Below are 19,506 nucleotides of genomic sequence, written 5' to 3'. Positions count from 1 at the left end.
ATTACATGGCATTTATAATGGCACAGAGAAGAGCCTTTCATACTACTAGCATGGATTTGTAATTTTCTACTCCTATTACATAAGAAAGACTTTGAAAGCATGTGTGGAAATTCTACTGGAAATATAACAAAGAGACCAAATTTCTTCGCAAAATCAGTTTTCGAACTGAAAGAGACCATAATGATCTTGAAGATAAGTCTCCATTTTAGAGTCTAAAATGACTCTAAAATGACCCTTTCATTTCCTCAAAAACAGAAAGGAAAACAGAAGCTAAAGGATCTGTTTGTAATCAGTTCCATTGCCCATGAACTCTTGGTTCTCAAACTGGTAAGCTTCTTACTCGGGATAGTAAGATGCCCTTTTCTGAGCACATTTGCACTTGGGTCCTAAATGTCTGTCATCCTTCCAATAGTGTCTTGCCCCTGCTACATTCTCAGTTAACATTTGATGCCTGGGAAGTCTTCATAGATTTTGTGCATGAGGAGGACCTACATTGGGCTTAAAGTGTTGCTAGGAATTGAATAAGTGAAGGATGCAGGCAGGGCAAAAAACGAAAATGAAAGTGAAGTCACTCAGTTGTGTCCGACTCTGTGACCCCATGGGCTGTAACCTGCCAGGCTCCTCCATTCATGGGATTCTCCAGGCAAGAGTACTGGGGTGGGTTGCCGTTTGCTTCTCCAGGGGATCGTCTTGATCCAGGGATTGAACCTGGATCTCCTGCTTTATGGGCAGACTCTTTATGGTCTGAGCCACCAGGCAGAGCACACTGGGCAAAGTAAAAAACTCGAGAAAGGGCATAACTGTGTGGAGTGTTGTGAAACTCTGAGTAGACCAGCCTGATTGAATTGAAGGGCCTTTGAATGTAGCTGGAAATAGAGATATGAGCTCCTACTCATCCCTCAAGTCCATCTCAAATATAGCTTCATTAGTAATACCTTCCTGCTTTCTTCAGATGGAATTAAGTGAGCACTTACACAAGCCTCTGTGAGCACCTTGTATTTGGTACATGAGTGGAGGCAGTCATTGCATTATTTGTGAGGACTTCCTCGGTGGCTCAGACAGTAAAGAATCCTCCTGCAATTCAGGAGACTTGGGTTTGATCCCTGGGTTGAGAAGATCCCCTGGAGAAGGGAACAGCAACCCACTCCAGTATTCTTGCCTGGAGAATCCCATGGACAGAGAAGTCTGGTGGGCTTCAGTCCATGGGGCTGCAAAGAGTCGGAAATGCCTGAACAACTGACACTTTCACTTTCATTAAATGTACAGCATAAGGGCCAGGACTGTGTATTGGACATCCATGTGCTGACCTTATATGGTACCCGAATAAGGCAGGTACTTTGGGTATAGTCTCCATAATAAGTACTTTTTAAAATACCTGGCTCATCTTACTGGTGCACATTTCCTAGAATATTCTTCTAGATTTACACATTTTCCACTCCTGGTTTAGAGAATAAAATTAAATTTTTGAGTAGGTCCATGAGTCCCTTCATGTAATGACTTTTATCTCTTTTATGGTCTGTTTCCTCTAGATGAATTAATTCATTAATTAATTTACCAGCCATTTATTAAGTACCTATCATATGCAATGAATAGTAGTTAACTATGAGCAGAGATCTGCACTATTTATTTTATGTACATTAACTTATTTAACCCTCAAAATAATCCCATGAGTCAGATAGTGTTGTTATGATTGATTCTTTCTGGACTGAGTCTCTAAGAGGCCAAATAGCAGCTCTTTATATATGAAAAGTTATTCTCTGAGAAGTTATCTGGTTTGGAGGAGAAAGAAATGGCAACCCATTCCAGTATTCTTGCCTGGGAAGTCCCATGGACAGAGGAGCCTGGTGGGCTACAGTCCATGGGTTGCAAACAGTCAGACACGACTCAGTGACTAAGCCACAAGAACAGCCTTGTTTGGAAAGGTTAAAGGACTCAAGCCCGGTTCTGTCTGTCTCAGAAGCCCATGTTCAGATTTCTCCCACCATCCCTCTCTCTTTCATCTTATGGGATGAAGCATCGCCCCTCAGAAGGCCATCCTTGGCAAGACAGAGATTGAAAGTGAAGTCTTTAGACTTAGTTCCAGAAACACATGGCGTCTCACTTCATTTAACGCTATGGGAGCTGGCCCGAGTGATTTCATTTCTTTTGTCCTTCTCTTTGACTCTTGCCCAGCTGTAGTATAATTCACACATCCTGGGTTTGGCTCCTAAAATGCTCTGTCTTGGTAGATGTTCTCTTGTGCCTCTCCTGTCCTCAGAGGCTCTCCTGCTGTTCTCATTTGATGTTTATGTTGATTCTGAGCCCTGGCTTCTCTCATCTTCCTTGTTGAAAGATTGGATGGACCAGAAGGATTGGGAAGGAATTAAGCAGGTAGAGTATGTGCCTGGATAGGAATTGGAAGTGGGGGTGCAGTTGGGAAGAGGAGTATCCTAGGCAGAAAAGGTGTAGAGGATTTTATACAGAAATTTTTTAATAATGAGAGACAAAGTTGTTTGAACTGAAATAAAGACAGACTTGCAGTTTCAATGTTTGTGTGATACTGAATAGCCTTCACTCTGAGGAGCCCGCCCTCCTCTTCATTTGACAGGGCTTTGTTGCCCGCCCACCATATGCGCCAGTTATTGTTCTAAGCCTCTAGGAATTTATCAGGAACAACATACGCAAAACCACTCTTCTCATGGAACCCGTGTTTGGTAAATGTTTACGTGGGGACAGCCAATAAACGTAACAAGAAATAAGTGTTAAGAGTTTATCTAGGTTTATATTCTTTGAAGACAATAGGGTGAGTCACATGATCAGAGTCGGTGGGGCAGGGGAATGTGCAGCAGTTACCCACTGGGGCGTCGGAGCAGACCGCTCTGAACATGTGTCTTGATTGCTGAGATTTGGACATCTAGAAGAAAACAATTTTGCAAACCTGAGGATGTAGGCAGAGCATTCTAGGAAGGCTGCCTCATATGCTGTGTAGGAGGAAAAAGGAAACCACTTAGCCAGAGCGCTCTTTCTTCCTTTTCCTAAGAGCTCTGGTCCCAGGAAGTAAGACGCCAGATGTTTCTGCAGTTGCATATGTGATCCATTTGTTTCTGACACGTTGAATTTTAACACTAATATCCCAGTCTTGCTAGTTTCAAGTTCCCACTTCATTTTAAGGAATTCTAGTGTTGTGTCAATTTTCCATTTTCTGCTCATCCTTAAACTCCACAGGAGTCGTCTTCTTTGCGCCAGGGACTCTGTTTTGGTTATTACTCCCTTCACGGCTGGGTGAGCCGCTGCCCCTGCTTTGCCACCGGCAGGATCCTGCTCGTATCGACAGCTCCACAGTTGCCTTCCCACGACCAGAGGTGAGACACTCAGTGCCCCTTGAGCCAAGCTCTCACACAGACACCAGCTGGAGGACTTCCTGCAGGGCTCGCTGCCCCGCTGAACGGGAGGCCTGCCGGGCAGCAGTCTGCTACCACTGAGACGGAGAACGTGCACTTTTGCCTGAATCCCCAAGTGTTGCAGACTTTGTCAGGCACCCCCTTTGCGCTTTGCTCACGTAGTCCTCTTTTCCCCAGGGAGCGCCATCCATATGGGTGGCTGAGCTGGTTGAAGCTCCTGTAACAGTTCTGCAGTGGACTTCATCGGATGCCAACTCTCTGAGTGTCTTTCTGCGTCTAGGGAATTCCCACCCTGTGAATCTTGGTGAGAGGTCAGAGCCCACTTCCCACTCTCAAATTCTAGATTGCCGTATCCTTGCTTTCTGAACCTCATTCCAGCTAGGGTACAGAACATGCCTCAGCATGACCAATCAGAGGACTCTTCCCACGCCTGCTGTGTTGTGTGAAGTACAGGGTCTAATGCTCAGAGGTAGTGGCTTGCTCACAAGACTCATATGGTTTGGTTTTGGGCTTTCTGAGTGGCACAGTGGCAGAGAATCCTCCTGCCAGTGCAGGAGACACAGGAGATGTGAGTTTGATCCCTGGGTCAGAAAGCTTGCCTGCAGTAGGAAATGGCAACCCACTCCAGTATTCTCACCTGGAGAATCCCATGGACGGAGGAGCCTGGTGAGCTATAGTCCACGGGGTCGGGTATGACTGAGTGCCCAAGCAGGATATGTTCCTGCAACCCACTCCGGTGTTCTTGCCTGGAGAATCCCAAGGACCGAGGAGCCTGGTGGGCTACGGTCCACAGGGTTGCAAAGAGTTGGATACAGTTGAGCAACTTAGCATCAGTTCAGTTCATTTCAGTTCAGTCGCTCAGTCGTGTCCGACTCTTTGCAACCCCATGAATCGCAGCATGCCAGGCCTCCCTGTCCATCACCATCTGCCGGAGTTCACTCAGACTCACGTCCATTGAGTCCGTGATGCCATCCAGCCATCTCATCCTCTGTCGTCCCCTTCTCCTCCTGCCCCCAATCCCTCCCAGCACCAGAGTCTTTTCCAATGAGTCAACTCTTCGCATGAGGTGGCCAAAGTACTGGAGTTTCAGCTTTAGCATCATTCCTTCCAAAGAAATCCCAGGGTTGATCTCCTTCAGATTGGACTGGGTGGATCTCCTTGAGTCCAAGGGACTCTCAGGAGTCTTCTCCAACACCACAGTTCAAAAGCATCAATTCTTCGGCGCTCAGCCTTCTTCACAGTCCAACTCTCACATCCATACATGACCACAGGAAAAACCATAGCCTTGACTAGATGGACCTTAGTTGGCAAAGTAATGTCTCTGCTTTTGAATATGCTGTCTAGGTTGGGCATAACTTTTCTTCCAAGGAGTAAGCGTCTTTTAATTTCATAACTGCAGTCACCATCTGCAGTGATTTTGGAGCCCAAAAAAATAAAGTCTGACACTGTTTCCACTGTTTCCCCATCTATTTTCCATGAAGTGATGGGACTGGATGCCATGATCTTTGTTTTCTGAATGTTGAGCTTTAAGCCAACTTTTTCACTCTCCTCTTTCACTTTCATCAAGAGGCTTTTGAGTTCCTCTTCACTTTCTGCCGTAAGGGTGGTGTCATCTGCATATCTGAGGTTATTGATATTTCTCCTGGCAATCTTGATTCCAGCTTGTTTCTTCCAGTCCAGTGTTTCTCATGATGTACTCTGCATAGAAGTTAAATAAGCAGGGTGACAATATACAGCCTTGACGCACTCCTTTTCCTATCTGGAACCAGTCTGTTGTTCCATGTCCAGTTCTAACTGTTGCTTCCTGACCTGCATACAGATTTCTCAAGAGGCAGGTCAGGTGATCTGGTATTCCCATCTCTCTCAGAATTTTCCACAGTTTATTGTGATCCACACAGTCAAAGGCTTTGGCATAGTCAATAAAGCAGAAATAGATGTTTTTCTGGAACTCTCTTGCTTTTTCCATGATCCAGTGGATGTTGGCAATTTGATCTCTGGTTCCTCTGCCTTTTCTAAAACCAGCTTGAACATCAGGGAGTTCACGGTTCACATATTGCTGAAGCGTGGCTTGGAGAATTTTGAGCATTACTTTACTAGCATGTGAGATGAGTGCAATTGTGCAGTAGTTTGAGCATTCTTTGGCATTGCCTTTCTTTGGGATTGGAATGAAAACTGACCTTTTCCAGTCCTGTGGCCACTGCTGAGTTTTCCAAATTTGCTGGCTATTGAGTGCAGCACTTTCACAGCATCATCTTCCAGGATTTGAACTTAGCATACATGCATGCAGTGTCCCCAGGGATTTCAGAGTTCTGTAAGCTAGTCAATATCCTTAAAGTTTTTCCTTTCTCTTACCAACTTACTGACCATAGGCATGTTAATACATCTTTTGTTACCCAAACATTATTGACTGGAATGTTTTAATATTTGCCTGCATAACAAATCTCCAGCCACAGGTGTTAGTTTCTTCAAAAATCCCCCAGTCAGTAATGTGGTAAATTTGACAGAACCACTTTTGAGATGCTTGCTACATAAGGAAGTGAAGAGAAGGGTGAAGAGAAAGGCCAAGAAAAAGGAATGATTTAAATTGAGGGGAATTGATGCCTTTGAACTGTGGTGCTAGAGAAGACTCTTGAGAGTCCCTTGGACAGCAAGGAGATCAAACCAGTCAATCCTAAAAGAAATCAGCCCTATTTCTTTTTAAATTAATTAATTTATTTTAATTGGAGGCTAATTACTTTACAATATTGTAGTGGTTTTTGCTGTGCATAGATATGAATCAGCCATGGGTATACATGTGTCCCCCATCCTGAAACCCCCTCCCACCTCCCTCTCCATCCCATCCCTCGGGGTCATCCCAGTTCACCGGCTTTGAGTGCCCAGTTTTATGCATTGAACTTGGACTGGTGATCTGTTTCACAATATGGTAATATACATGTTCCAATGCTATTTTCTCAAATCATCCCACCCCTTGCCTTCTCCCACAGAGTCCAAAAGTCTGTTCTTTGTGTCTCTTTGCTGTCTTACATATAAGGTCATCATTACCATCTTTCTAAATTCCACGTATATGCATTAATATACTGTGTTGGTGTTTTTCTTTCTGACTTACTTCACTCTCTATAATAGGTTCCAGTTTCATCCAGCTCATTAGAACTGATTCAAATGCATTCTTTTTAATAGCTGAGTAATATTCCATTGTGTATAAGTACCACAGCTTTCTTATCCATTTGTCTGCTGATGGACCTCTAGGTTGCTTCCATGTCCTAGCTATTGTAAACAGTGCTTCAATGAACATTGGGGCACACATGTCTTTTAATTCTGAGAAATTGATGTTTTTGAATTGTGCTGGGGAAGACTCTTAAGAGTCCCTTGGACTGCAAGGAGATCCAACCAGTCCATCCTAAAGGAAATCAGTCCTGAATATACATTGGAAGGACTGATGCTGAAGCTGAAGCTCCAATACTTCAGCCACCTGATGGGAAGAACTGACTCGTTAGAAAAGACCCTGATGCTGGGAAGGATTGAAGGTAGGAGGAGAAGGGGACAACAGAGGATGAGATGGCTGGATGGCATCACCAACTCGATGGACGTGAGTTTGAGCAAACTCTGGGAGATGGTGGAGGACAGGGAGGCCTGGCGTGCTGCAGTCCATGGGGTCACAAAGGAGTCGGACACGACTGAGCGACTGAACAACAGCAACAACAACTTGAGGGGAAATATTCTCTTCTCTGCGGTTGGCTATGAGCAAGGAAGGCAGAGTCCTGACTGCCGTTACCTGTCATCTTGCAACCGCAAGGGAGTCACTTTGGGATGGAGCAGTGTGGGGATGGCAGAGTAGTGAAGCAGGGTAAGCGTCCTGATGACGTCATGGCACCTCTGAATTCACTGTTCCTGGAGTCCACACTGCTTCTGGTTTTGAAGTGGTCTGAGATAATAAATTTCCTTATTGATTAAGCAAGATTAATTGGGATTAATTAAGCAAGGTTCATTGTGTCTGCTGAGTGATGAGAAGTGTTTGCCTGTTGTTAACAGTCCAGTTGGAAAAAATGGTAAAGCTAACCCTCACCCCCAGGTTTTTATTTTCTAGAAGTGAACAAAAAAGGGAGGAACATTCCCCTTGGGCTTAGTCCTTGAAGACGGTTGAATTTCTACTTGAATGTTCCATCATCACTCTAAGACCAGTATCTCCCTCCTCTCTGCTTTTGTTGGTGACAGTATTTTTACCAGCCAGATAACTTGAAATAAAAACTTAAGAATTATCCCAGCTTTTCATTTCTCCCTTCCTTCCACCCTGTCAGAAGTAGTCTGTTGGTTGTCTCTAAAAATATCTTTCAAAACTGTTTTCTCTTCTGTTATCACTACAAATACCTTCCTCTGGGCATCCGTATATATTGGCCTGGACTGAGACAACTGACTCCACACTGGTATGTTTGACACCAGACTTTCATTCTCGTCTTTCGCTACTAGAGTTAGAATTTTGGAACATAGCTCTATATGCATCCTACCTCACCTGTTCAGATTCTTTCATTATCACTCATTGTTTAAGAGATGAAATGCAAAACTCTTTTGCTTGACAACTGGCACCGAACAAAGACTTTGTGGTCTGGCTGCTGCCTGCCTCTCTAGCCTCCTCCTTCCTGATTTCTCTCTCTCTCTTTAGCCCATGTATTGGGTGACCCGCTTGTTGCAGATGTGAGATGTCTCCCCTCCTTGGTCTGGCTGCTGCCTGCCTCTCTAGCCTCCTTCCTGATTTCTCTCTCTCTCTTTAGCCCATGTATTGGGTGATGCGCTTGCTGCAGGTGTGAGATGTCTCCCCTCCTTGGTCTGGCTGCTGCCTGCCTCTCTAGCCTCCTTCCTGATTTCTCTCTCTCTCTTTAGCCCATGTATTGGGTGACGTGCTTGCTGCAGATGTGACATGTCTCCCCTCCTTGGTCTGTGCTGCTGCTTCTCTCTCTTTGAAAGATCCTGTTCATAAAGCTCACGTTTTAGGTCCTTCGTGTGTTTTTCCGTAAGTTGCCCACGCTTGGTTGGCATTTCCTCCTCTGTGCTTCTGTGTGTCCCTTGTGTAAATTTCGGCCTTGATCACACGGTGCTGAAATTGTCTTCATATTTGTCTCCCACTTCGTTCAGTCAGCCCACATTTCCAGAGCACTTTGCGTGTGTGAAGCACAGTGCTGAGTGCTAGCTCTTTACAAATAAACACTTAATATTCACCAGCTTGGTTGAGCAGTTAAATAGAGATAGGCACTTGAATAAGTAAATATGAGTGTGTTCTGGATGGCAGGATGGGTCTCTCAGCAGGGTGCCCGGTCAGTGTAAGGGTGAAAGCGGCTCTGCTGCCCGGAGTTGGGGCTTGTGTGCTGGGCCATCGATAGTGGCCGTCAAGTGGCGTGTGCTGCCCCAGTTACTCTCCCTCACCGTGGGCGCTTACTGAAGACTCACGGTTACCGTGCTCTGGACCGAGAGATACAGTGCTGATCGGGTCAGAATCAGCTATTGCCCTCATGGCGTTCACAGCGCAATTCAAAGGTGGCAGACCAAACAGGCTATTGCGATGCAGCGTAGCAAGCACTGCAGCTGGGCAGAGGGTTCATGCAGAGGAGGTGGGCCAACCCAGGCTGCAGGTGGGCTGTCAGCGAGGACTTCCTGGAGGAAACAGCACCTGTTAGTAAGGTCAGACCTGAAGGATTATGAAAAGTCAGGCAGGAGAAGCGCGTGGGATTGGAAGTGAGGGAGGAAGACATTCTAGGCAGGACAGTACTTTCTAAGGTCAGGTAGTGAAGAACAGCATGGCAGAGTCAAGTGTCTTAGGGGCAAAGCATTGCAAGTATATGAATTTGTACAATTTTCTGTGCGCCCTAGACCTTAGAGGAGTCAATCTTGCTGCTTAGGTCTTTCATGCAATATGGAAATAGCCTGATTTTTCAAAAATAATTTCAGCAACAAAGAGGGTAGTTGTGACTGCCATTCCCAGGAAGCTCCATGTGTGCTCCCTCTCTGAGGATGCAAGAGAATTCTAGGGGGCTGATCTGCTGGCTTGTCTGGCTGTCCTGGGCCATCCTAGGATGGATTACCTTAGCTAGTGGGCTTGAGTGGAAGAATGGGGACCAAGAGAGCTGCATGGTGGGGGTGGGATGGAATGGAGGGAGAACTACCTGACTGTAAGGAAGCCACATGGGGGAAAAGATCTTTGCCAGCTTCAGAGGCCATGGAAAACCTTCAGGGGAAAGAAAGCTGCATAAAGGCAATGCCTAGGTAGCATTCTGAGAAATTCTGTGTGAAAGTCCTGGGTCGCCTCTTTAAGAACGTCACAGTTAAGGTCTACCCTCTCTAAGAACGTCACAGTTAAGGTCTACCCTCTCTAGAATGTCGCAGTTAAGGTCTCCCCTCTCTAAGAACGTCGCAGTTAAGGTCTACCCTCTCTAAGAACGTCACAGTTAAGGTCTACCCTCTCTAGAATGTCGCAGTTAAGGTCTACCCTCTCTAAGAACGTCGCAGTTAAGGTCTACCCTCTCTAAGAACGTCGCAGTTAAGGTCTACCCTCTCTAAGAACGTCACAGTTAAGGTCTACCCTCTCTAGAATGTCGCAGTTAAGGTCTCCCCTCTCTAAGAACGTCGCAGTTAAGGTCTACCCTCTCTAAGAACGTCACAGTTAAGGTCTCCCCTCTCTAGAATGTCGCAGTTAAGGTCTCCCCTCTCTAAGAACGTCACAGTTAAGGTCTACCCTCTCTAGAATGTCGCAGTTAAGGTCTCCCCTCTCTAAGAACGTCACAGTTAAGGTCTACCCTCTCTAGAATGTCGCAGTTAAGGTCTCCCCTCTCTAAGAACGTCGCAGTTAAGGTCTACCCTCTCTAAGAACGTCACAGTTAAGGTCTACCCTCTCTAGAATGTTGCAGTTAAGGTCTCCCCTCTCTAAGAACGTCACAGTTAAGGTCTCCCCCTCTAAGAACGTCACAGTTAAGGTCTACCCTCTCTAGAATGTCGCAGTTAAGGTCTCCCCTCTCTAAGAACGTCGCAGTTAAGGTCTACCCTCTCTAAGAACGTCACAGTTAAGGTCTCCCCTCTCTAAGAACGTCACAGTTAAGGTCTACCCTCTCTAAGAACGTCACAGTTAAGGTCTATGCTGTCCCTCCGACTTCTGGACTCAAGGCTCACGTTTCTGTGGCTGGGACACCACACAGAGACTGGACTGGTAATTCTGTGGATTTCGGAAGGAAATGCAAGAAGAGAATGTTCAGAGAACAAGTATCTCAAAGCATAGAGTTAGGGAAGGTTCACGATGAGGCCAGGAAGGTGGAGGACCAGGTCACAGAGGGCCCTGAAAGCAAGGCTGAGAAACAGAGAAGTTTCCTCTCGGGAGTGGGCAGTGGGAAGACAGGGAGAAGGTCCCAGGATCACATTTGCATTTCAGACCGATTCCTCTGTCTCTGGCATCTGGAAGAAATAGAAAGGTAAGACTCAAGGCGGGGAGGTGATTTGCTAGGGTATAGAGCAATCCTTTGAAGGCAAGGGTTATTATTTACCTTGATTTTCCAGATGAAGAAGCAGAGCTCAGGGAGGTGTTTGGCACTAAATGGGATTCGGACTCTGGACTATCGGACTCCAAAGTCCACACCTTTTCTTAGGAGGTCACGCTGCCCCTGTGTACTCACTGTAGTCCTCTCTGAAGGAAGAAGCTGTGTCTTATTTATGGGTTCAGTGCCTGTCCTGGTTATCTATTAGTGAGTGATTAAACATGCAGATATAGTGGCTTAAAGCGATAGCATTTAGTTTGCTCATGCCTCTGCAAAGGAAGCAGGCATGGCTTGGGAAAGAAAAGTTGGCTCTGTTCTACTGAGCAGCACCTCGGGCGGCTCGAAGGTGGGACTGGGGTCACCTGTGGGCTCCTTCACGCACGCCTGCCAGCTGATGCTCACGGTTGCCTGGAACCTTAGTTGGGGCTCTTGCCCAGGACCCCTCCCCCTGGACTTTCCTTGTGTCTTGCTCCTTGTTTCCTGACAATATAGCATCTGGCTTCCAAGGGTGAGCATCCTAAGAAAGAGTGGACCATGCTGAGGTTGTATTGCTTTTTTAAACTAACCTGCATTTCTGCTTGTCGGGAACACCTTATTAAGGCTTGCTCATACCTAAAGTGGAGAAGGCAATGGCACCCCACCCCAGTACTCTTGCCTGGAGAATCCCAGGGACGGGGGAGCCTGGTGGGCTGCCGCCTATGGGGTCACACAGAGTCGGACACGACTGAAGCAACTTAGCAGCAGCAGCAGCATACCTAAAGAAAAGAAAATAAGAATTTTGATGGGAGGAGTGTCAAGGAATTTGCTGATGTGATTTAAATTAACTACAGTACCTAATTTTATAGCTAATACTTAAGTACTTAAACTTAGAAAGTGCTCTTCTATACTTTTTACTTATGTTGAGTATTTGATTCTCATGATAACCTTGTACTGGCGAGTGGTGGTTTAGTAGCTAAGTTGTGTCTGACTCTTGCAACCCCATGGGTTGTAGCCTGCCAGGCTCCTCTGTCCATAGGATTCTCCAGGCAGGAATACTGGAGGGGTTTGCCATTTCCTTCTCCAGAGGATCTTTCCAACTCAAGGATCAAATCTGGATGGGTCTCCTGCACTGCTTGCAGATTCTTTACTGACTGAGCTACATGGGAAGCTTATATAGCTTGTATTACTGGGCCCATTTCATATGTGAGTAAATATAGGTACAATAAGTTAAGTATTTCTAAGACACAGATGGTAAGGTGGGCGAGACTACTAGTGGAACCTAGACAGTTTGGCTCCAGGGTCTGTGTTCTGAACCATTCTGTTATATTGACTATTGCAGTCTGGAATGTAGTCAGAACCAATATATAATTGTTGAATGGATGAATGTTTTGTATTGATAATTTGGGCTTCTCTCAAATGTTAGTTAAGACATTCCTTAAGTAAATTATTTCATATCTGACATTTCGTATCCTATACCCAGCACTGAATTGGAAATATACTCTTGGAACTATACAAGTAAAAAAGGTTAAAGCATGGATTTTCAAGTCAGTTGCCCTCTCTCCTCCACCATGAACACACCAAAATCATTGAAAGAGTATGTAGTTGTATATATTATATTTTTCTCCTTTCCCAGACTGGCTTTATTTCAATAGTATTCATTTTAAAAGAACATATAAGAAATAATATATTCTCTATGGAAATTGTCTTTTCAGTGCTACTTACATGATACGGTTCATTTAGAATATAAGAAGAGCCACCTTGTGGTAATATTTAGCATTTCACAGTTATATATGCTGAACAAAAAATCATAAGCAGCTTTAAAAGGAATCATTGGATAGCAAAACAAAAGGTATTTGAATATATATTAATATATGTTATATGCAAGTCACTTGATATGGTTTCTGATATATTCAGTTTGCTTTTAACTTTAGAAAATTTTATCCAAAAGTATTTATTGGGAATTCAAAAAACCTAGAGTAATTCATTAGTATATTGCATACAACACTAATGGATTTATACATAAAATGCTCATTTCAAGGTTTGAGCTGCTTCCTAGTATGCTCAGTTTCAACACTGATTTGGACCTTAAAAATGAAACTTTATTATATATTTTAATATATTTATATAACAGTAGTTGTATACTAAATTTCCTTTTTGGTTCAATTCTTATGTTGACACCTTTGCAGTTTTTCCTAAGTTTCTTTCTTACATCCCAGCGACTCGCTGAATCCTTCCTTCAGCTGATTCTCACATGTTCATGTCTTCCATAAAAATCTTCCCCGTTTGATTGAATGTGGTGCAGTTTGCAGCTCTCAGCGAGTGTTCACGATGTGCGCTGACGTAGGGGTCGCCACACCATTTCCGTAGAGCTTCCTCTCTTTTCCCTTCTTCACTGACACTTTGAGAATTTATTGGAAGTTAAGAGGTTAATTGGGCGTCTCACTCTCTGTCTGTTTCTCGTTTCCTTCATTCCTGTTCCCAGATTTCACTGGACAGTCTGACTCCTGTCTGGTGGTGGTGGAGTCGAGTGGGTGGTGATGGCCTGGAAGTGTAGCCGGGGGATCTGAAGCGTAAACTACCCTGGTCTGTGGGGGGAGAAGTAGGTGAGCGGGGCTGAAAGGAGGAGAAAAGGGAAGCAGCGGCCCAGGCAGCTGTTGCTAACGAACCCTCTCCCCCGACTCTTGCCTCCCCTCTCACTTCCAGGTGTATTTATCCCTCTCAGATCCCCAAAGATGTGTGGCTTCTGTTTGGGCTTTTTGTTCGTGTATGTCTGTTGGCATTTCTGAGTTGCCAGCTCTTCACCTCCAGATCTGGGGTACATGGGCTTAACAGAAAACACAGGTTAACTCGTTGCTCTGTGGTTCCTCTGTCATCGCGTACCTGGCTGGTTTGCCTTCTCTCCACTTTTCAGAGTCTTCTTATGTTTGTTTTACGTACAGTTTCCAGGGTTTTCAGTTGTACTTCACAGGAGAAATAAGGGGAAGAAGATCTCCTTTTTCTTTTTAAAGCAGAAGTTTCAGTTACTTTTTTTTGTTTTCAAATTTACTTTTTATAAGTTACTTTTGTTACTATGTAGAGAACAAACTGGGGGGGGGCGGGGGTGGAAGGGAGTAAGTTCAAGAAGAGCAGTGTAGGAAGACCCTGAGTTCACATGCTTCTATGGACACATTGAATCTATACTTAATAGAGCCATTTCTCCTGAAGAAGCGCTAAGGACTAGTTGAACAGCTTCTGCACAGCAAAGGAGAGAGCGGCTGCCTCCAGACGGGTCGGAGAGATGGAGGTACCTCCAGGAGGAAGGGATAGCTGGGAGGGGCTGGTGCGCAGACTTGCGTGCGCTGGAGTACCAGGCGAGAGGACTGTGCGTGCAGGAAGTCCACGCATCAGACCTAACCCTGGAGCGTCGGCCTGTCGGCGGGGGTCTTCTGGAGCTCTCCTGGGCAGACTCGCTGGCGAGCAGAGTGCCGTTTTCCTTGTTCCCCTGACATCTTGTTAGTGTAAGCAGGAATGTGTTTGGGCAGGTTTGCCAGAGCCCTGTCAGTGTGCCTCCGGGCCCTGGCTCAAACCAGCTCCTACTGTCCCCCAAAGGGGCCCTGGCATGCCATGCTCTGTGGTCTCCCCCTAGTGTGCCCACCACAGTCACCCTGCCAAGGTGGGCCTCATGTGCCACACCCCGGACCCTTCCCTGCCGTGTCTGCACCTGCCCCAGCTCCAGCCGTCTTGTCAAGGCAACTCTTGGATGCCACCCTCAGCTGGCACCCACTTCAGCACCCCCCAATACATGCAGTCTATATAAGAGGCTCGCCTATACACACACACCGTCAAGAGTGGGAGAGGTAATTGTTTTGCCTAATTCATAGAAACAGAGAAAGTTAAACAAAATGAGGAGACAGAAAATATGTTCCCTATGGAAGAACAAGATAAAACCCCAGGAAGAAATCCTATGGAAATGGAGATAATTTACCTGATAAAGAGTTCAAAGTAATAGTCATACGCACGCTCCGTGAAATTTGGAGGAGAATGGAGAAACAGAAGATATCAACAGGGACTTTGAAAACGAAAGGAAAAACCAGTCAGAGCTGAAAAATACAAAAATTGAAATAAAAAATACGCTATAGGGAATAAACAGCATAAAAAATGATAAGAATCGATCGGTGATCTAGAAGATAAAGTAGTGCAAAGCACCCAATGAGAACAGCAAAAGAAGAAAGAGCTTAAAAGAAATGGGAGTAGTTTAAGGGACTGCAGAGACAACATCAGGCGTGCTAACATCCGCATCTAGGACTCTCAAAAGGAGAGGAAAGAAAAAGGGGCAAAAAGTGTGTGTGATGAAATAGTGACTTGACAACCTCCCTAACCTGGGCCGGGAAACAAATATCCAGGTCGAAGAATTGCCCAAAATCCCAAATCAGAAAAAGGCAAAGAGATTCGCATGAATACCTATCATAATTAAGATGGCACAAGGTAAAGAGAACATTTTAAAAGCAGCAAAGGAAAACAGCTCGTCCCATACAAGGGAAACCCCGTAAGGCTAACAGTTGATTTCTCAGCAGAAAACAGGCAGGCCAGAAGGGAGTGCTGAAAGGGAAAAAAATTTCAACCAAGACTATTCTACCTGCCAAGACTATCATTCAGAATTGGAGAGAGAGAGTTTCTCAGACAGCCAAAGACTAAAGCTGTTCACAACCACTAAACTGACCTTACTAGAAAATTTAAGAGAGTGTTCTTTAAGCAGGAAAGAAAAAACCATAACTTGGAAAAAGAAACTATATGAAAGAAAAAAAATCTCACTGGTAACAGCAAATATATAGTGAAGGCAGTGGTTCAGCCACCTAAAAAGTAGTATGAATGTTAATAGACAAAAGTCATAAAATCCACTATAATAATTATATGAGATAAAAACTAAAAAGACATAAAAAGATATGACATAAAAATGTGGGAAGGTGAAGTAAAAAATTGTAGTGATTTTAGGAAGCATTTTAAGTTACACAACTATTAGCTTAAAATAAATCACTGTATACAGGTTGATGGAGAAGGCAATGGCACCCCGCTCCAGTACTCTTGCCTGGAAAATCCCATGGACGGAGGAGCCTGGTGGGCTGCAGTCCATGGGGTCTCTAAGAGTCAGACACGACTGAGCAACTTCACTTTCACTCTTCACTTTCATGCACTGGAGAAGGCAATGGCAACCCACTCCAGTACTCTTGCCTGGAGAATCCCAGGGACAGAGGAGCCTAGTGGGCTGCCGTCTATGGGGTCGCACAGAGTCGAACACGACTGAAGCGACTTAGCAGCAGCAGCAGCAGCATACAGGTTGACGTATATGAACTGTGTGCTAAACCACAAACCAAAACGTGCAATCGGTTCACACGGACAAAACAGGAGCCTAAACAACATGAAAGAAAGTTGTTCAATCACAAGGGAAAAGATCACAGAAAGAACGGAGCAGACATAAACGAAGAATGGCTAACAAATGACAGTATGGAATACCTGTCAATAGCGCTTCAAATGTAAACGGGATAAACAGTCGACAGAGGGCGACTGAATGGAGACGCTGCCTACAGTAGATTCACTCCAGATCTAGAGGCACGCAAAGACCGAAAACGGAGGGAAGGAGAAAGATGCTCCATGGAAATGGAAATGGAAGGAAAGGTGGGGTACCAATATTCATATCAAACAGAATGAGCTTTAAAAGAAAGACTGTAGCAAAAAGCAGAGAAGAGCATTACATAATGATAAAGGAGGTCAGTGCAAGAGGTGGATATAATGTTGCTAAGTGTTTATCCACACAGCTCAGGAGCACCTAAACATGTAAAGTGAATAGTAACTTTAGATGTAAAGGGAGAAATCGACAGTAATGCAATAATAGTAGGGGACTTTAACCCCACTCATATCCATGGATAGGTCATCCAGACAAAAATCAGTCAGTAAGCACTGGCCTTACACAATACTTTAGATCAGATGTGTTTAATAATACCTGTAGAATATGCCACTCAAAAACTTCAGAATACCATCAGGCGTACATGGAATGGATGTTGGAACGGAGGCTGAATCTATCCAGTCTCCTGGATAGATCACGTTAGGCCTCAAAACAAGTCTCAGTAATTTTTTTTTAATTGAAGTATAGTTTATTGATGCTATTAGTTTCAGGTGTACCTCATAGTGATTCAATATTTTTATAGATTATACTCCATTTAAAGTTATTAAAAATCGGTGAGTATATTTCTCTGTACTGTACATTATACCCTTGTTGCTCATCTATTTTATATATTACTGTGTATTTGTATTTCTTAATCCCAAACCACTCTCTTGCCCCCGTGCTCTCTCCCCACTTTGTTCTGATGAGGAAATTGGGTGCTCTAATTACTCTACCCTTGTTACAGATTACATCAAGGCAACCATTTGTTATGCTTACGGATTTGTGGACAAGAAATTCAGATGGGAATGGCTTATCTCTCCATTCCGCAGTGTCCATGACCTCAGCTGGAAGCTTGGAAAGCAGAGCCTGTGGTCATCTGAAGGCTCATCCACTGACGAGTTGAGTAGTTGGTGCTGATGGATGCTGAGGACTGTGAGCGTGGTGGGTTGATTTCAGGGGTGAGCGTTAGGAGTGGAGAGGGAGGGTGAGACGGAAAGAGACGGAGGGAGAGGGGCGAGGGAGGCCGTTGGTGTCAGCAGCCTTGAATGGAGCGGCAGTGCAGCTTGCCGCATTCTGCTGCTGGGTGACTGTGTGAGTATGGGGGCGCCCAGACGCAAGGCGAGGAGACTGGCTTTTCCCCTTGATGCAGAAGCGACAAGGTCCTGAAGAGGAGTGTTGGTTGCGATCACTTTTATAAAATACAGTTTCCCACATGGAGGCTCGGAGGGTTTGGATGATGCTCCCAAACAGCCAGTAAGTGGAGCCGCCTCAGCAGACCCGTCTCACTGGTCTCCGACTTTGTGTGCGCGTCCCTTGGTTCTATCGAAGAGTAGAGTGTTGTGGGATCAGCACCATCTTAAAAGAACTGTTGTGAATAAACAAGCGAAGAAAGTGACATGATAACTTGAATTTGGAGTTTTGACTCTTACAGAAGGCTTCGAGATTTGCACATCACTGAGACCATAGTTTGTATGTTTTTTGGTACCTTTTTGATGTCATCTATTCACTTTTTTGCTTAAATTACGTTCTTTGTGCATAGATCTTGTAACTCACTGCTTCTCCCAACACATACACTCTTGTTGCTCGTTTTATTCAGTGTTAGGATCTTTATCCAATCTGATTCATCTTTCTACCCTGACAGCACATATTATGAGGAGCAGCCTCATAGTAAACCCTCAATAAATGCTTGTCAAATGAATAAAGGTGAGTTTATATTAGCATAAAATGTATGTATGTTTATATTAGCATAGCATAGTATGACATGGCTTTTGTCTGCTCTGGGATACTTTGATTATGGATATTGTGGGAACTGAGCAAAAGTGCTTTAAAATGGTAAATGTCAGATGTATTTTACAGTGAATATGGTAGTAGTGGGTTCAGTCCTGAAGCTCCAATAGACCCGTGAAGGAAACATTTTAATTCTTGGTTTTTGAAATGTAATGTGGGCTCTTTCTAGGAGTAAAGATAAATCAGGTTGCAGGATCTCTGGATGGTAAGAAGGTCTCTTTCTCAATATGTCTATTTATCTATCAATCAGTATTCTATTTGTAATTTAATATAACTCATAAATAAGATCATGTTACTTGTAATATTCTATTTTTCTTTTACTCTTAAAGATACATCTTAGAGATCTTTTTGTGTATGTATGTGTAGAATCACCATAATCTTATATTGTTATGTACAATTTTGTGGTGTAGGCACACTTTATGAATGAAATAGTTCCTTATTTCTGAACAGTAAGGTGAGCCTACATTTTATTGTTGAATATTATAATTAATGTTGCAATGGTGTACTTGTGCATAACAAGAATTTCTATAGGATGGTTCCCTAACAGTGAATTACTGGGTAAAAGGATATACTTTTTTTATGTTTAAAATTTTGATAGCTACTAGCACATTACTCTCTTAAATGGCTATCAATATTTTCTTATGTCTTTTCAATGCTGACTTCATTGTGCTTTGTCTAGGTAAATCATAGTATAGTACATTAAAGAATCCTCATGTCAGTAAGGGAAGGATTTTGAATTGACGTCTGGTTTGAAATTTTTACTTTGCCACAATTTGTATGATCTTGGGTAATTTGCTCCTTTTTTTTCTTTTCAGCTTCACTTTCTTCATCCATAAAATAAAGGCAGTGATAACAACCTTCCTTACTGAACTGTTGAAAAGATTTAATGACTTAACTGCATGTGTAAAGTGGTGAAATTCTTGGAGCTAAGAATTATAGGTAATTTTTTTCCTTTCCTTCTTAAAGTTTTTAATATAATTAATTAATTTATTTATTGTATAAATAACATAATAATTTAATTATATAATAAACTATATGATACAATATTTTATTAATATAGTATCACATATTTATTATTTTAATTTAATGTATTTTAATATATTTAATATATTTTAAATAAAAACTTGATAAAGGAAAGGAAAAAATTAATAATATATAAGCTCTATTTTGGCCCTTCCACATGGTGTTGGAAAGTCCTGCTTGATTACTA

At 43.7% G+C, this 19,506-nt stretch overlaps 1 long non-coding RNA gene across 1 annotated transcript; it reads right to left on the bottom strand.

Moving 5' to 3' along the window:
* Nucleotides 1-6,070: 6,070 nt before the first annotated feature.
* On the bottom strand, nt 6,071-11,041 carry LOC138446332 (uncharacterized). Its single transcript, XR_011259272.1, has 2 exons — nt 10,901-11,041; nt 6,071-9,023 (listed from the first exon to the last, which is right to left on the bottom strand). It is a non-coding gene; the product is annotated as an uncharacterized lncRNA (long non-coding RNA).
* Between the last annotated feature and the right edge of the window lie 8,465 nt (nt 11,042-19,506).

This window comes from Ovis canadensis, chromosome 9, assembly GCF_042477335.2.
Source record: "Ovis canadensis isolate MfBH-ARS-UI-01 breed Bighorn chromosome 9, ARS-UI_OviCan_v2, whole genome shotgun sequence".
Classification (NCBI taxonomy): domain Eukaryota; kingdom Metazoa; phylum Chordata; class Mammalia; order Artiodactyla; family Bovidae; genus Ovis; species Ovis canadensis.
Note: the sequence above shows the minus strand (reverse complement) of the source record. Positions and strands in the feature narration are given on the sequence as shown.